Consider the following 2,768-nt stretch of genomic DNA (forward strand, 5'->3'; position numbering starts at 1 on the left):
ATAGATAGAAAAGGAGAGGGGGAGAGACCGAGAAAGACAGAGAGAAAGAAAGACAGAGGGAGAGAAAGAAAGAGATAGATAGGTAGATAGATAGTTATATAGAGAAAGTAAGAACGAGAGAGTGAGAGAAGAGAGAGAAAGAGGCACAGGAAAACACTGAAAAAAAAGAAAAAAAGAAAAAAAGACAATAATTGAAACAAAAGGGCAAGGACACCTAGATGAATAAGCGAAAGGGGAGGAGAGAGAAGAGGGGAGTAGAGAATAGGCGAGGGAGAACACGAGACCAGCAATCGGATATACCCAAATGTCAATTATTCATTCTCGCTGAATTATACAAGGCACGCCAGGGCAAAGCCGCTATTGATGGATATAGTTTGAACTCTTTTGCGGACGAGTTCGTTTTTTTTTTTTTTTTTTTTTTTTTTTTTTTTTTTTTTTTTTTTTTTTTGAGGGGGGAGGGGAGCTGACACATTTGGAAAACAGTTTATTCACACAATCACACACACACACACACATACACACACACACACACACACATACACACAAACACTACACACACACACACACACACACACAAACACACACACACACACACATACACACACACACACACAAACAAACACACACAAACACACACACACACATACACACACACAAACACACACACACACACACGTCAGTTTTTTCCTCATTCTGCTGGCCATGGTTATCTTGAAAGAATCCAATGACCCTGTTTATATATCTGGGTGTATATCAAGAAGGAAAAACACTGACGAATGAAACACAGAGACTATATTAATTCATCCTCAGAGACTCAATGTTAATACAGCGATGATAAAGTGTTTCTACACTAACAGCAATATAATTATATGGGTATATGAATAGGATGTTTAAGTAAATATGTTAATTTTTGTATATGACATTTGTAAAATAAATAAATAAATGTAAATTTGTCTATAATATTTGTAAAAAGATATGTACATTTGTATATAAATATGTTTAATTTAGATATAAATCGTAAATGAATATATGGATATATAAATGAAATATGTAAATATGCAAACGATATTTGAATATGAATATGTAAATATGGAAAAAAAATATGAAGATAAAATTTGAATTATACCAACAAAATGTGTGAATGAATATGTAAATTCAAAGAGAGAATGCGCAACTCTGTAAATAGAATATGTAGCTGATATATGTAGATTTACAAATAAAATGTGTAGATAGATAGATAGGTTATAAATAAGATATGTAAAGGGATATATAAATACATGAATACGTCATGTAGATGAATATGGATTTATATCATAATAACATGTAAATGAATATAAATAGAATAAATATGTAAATACACATACGAGGAATACCCGCCCGCACTCATTAGTTAAATGTATGTATCTGTATATACATATTCTTTAGCAAATATATTCTCACTATATATCTGAATCCACGTGTATGTGTTGGCGCTCAGGCATATAGCAACGTATATGTTTATGAATGCCCTGAGTAATATGTGTACACGTGATAATATGTGTTATTACGAGAGTGTAAACAAAGTGAGTTATGATGGCTTACGTCTTTGTTCAGACCACAATATCACTAACATACATTACATAATTACAGAGCATGTTCCCAGCTCACGACGTAACTTTCCCCTTTCCTTTATAACGTAACTTTTAGCTTTTATTTCAGCTAAGTTATAAAGGAAAGAACAATTATGATTGAGAAATAGAGGGTGTTAGTTATTAGGTTAAGTGTACTTTGGAAATTTCGGGGTACATTTGCTCGATTAAGAAAATCAGACTTAAGAATTAAGTTTTTTTTTTTTTTTTTTTTTTTTTTTTTTTTTTGGGGGGGGGGGGGGGGGGGTGATTATCAAAGAAACTCACCTGCCCTGATTATATTTCCTGGGTGTAGTAGTTTGTGTAGCATGATCTTTATATTACAAGAGAGAGAGAGAGAGAGAGAGAGAGAGAGAGAGAGAGAGAGAGAGAGAGAGAGAGAGAGAGAGAGAGAGAGAGAGAGAGAGAAAGGGAGAGAGAATAATGGGAGAGAGAGAGAGAAAGTATCAAAGTAAGACATATTACCCTGAAGATATTTCCAGGTTGTAGGAGTTGGTGTACCATAATCTTTATCTAAGAATGTTAGCAAAAATATGAAAGAGAGAGAGAGAGAGAGAGAGAGAGAGAGAGAGAGAGAGAGAGAGAGAGAGAGAGAGAGAGAGAGAGAGAGAGAGAGAGAGAGAGAGAGAGAGAGAGAGACAGACAGAGAGAGAATTCTAATTCAAACCTTTATTTTCCATTAACATAATGTTTTTGTTTTTTTTTCTTGTCACAATATACATTACAAAATAAGAAACAATAAAATGAACGCGTGCACAAAATGCATTATGAAATAAAACACAATACACGAATGCAAAATACATATACATTAGCATTGTAGATTTTAAAATCCTTTTATATTGTATAATGAAGAACCTTAAGATAAAGTATTGCTTAAGAACGAGTGTGTGTGAGTGTGAGTGTGTGTGTGTGCGTGTGTGTGTGTGTGTGTGTGTGAGAGAGAGAGAGAGAGAGAGAGAGAGAGAGAGAGAGAGAGAGAGAGAGAGAGAGAGAGAGAGAGAGAGAGAGAGAGAGAGAGAGAGAGAGAGAGAGAGAGGGGAGGGAGGGAGAGGGAGAGAGAGAGAGAGAGAGAGAGAGAGAGAGAGAGAAGATAGATAGATAGATAGATAGATAGAAGGACAGAGAAAGAGAGAGAGAGAG

The sequence above is a fragment of the Penaeus japonicus genome, unplaced genomic scaffold, assembly GCF_977035675.1.
Source record: "Penaeus japonicus unplaced genomic scaffold, GWHDUDI00000001_assembly GWHDUDI00000041, whole genome shotgun sequence".
NCBI lineage: Eukaryota > Metazoa > Arthropoda > Malacostraca > Decapoda > Penaeidae > Penaeus > Penaeus japonicus.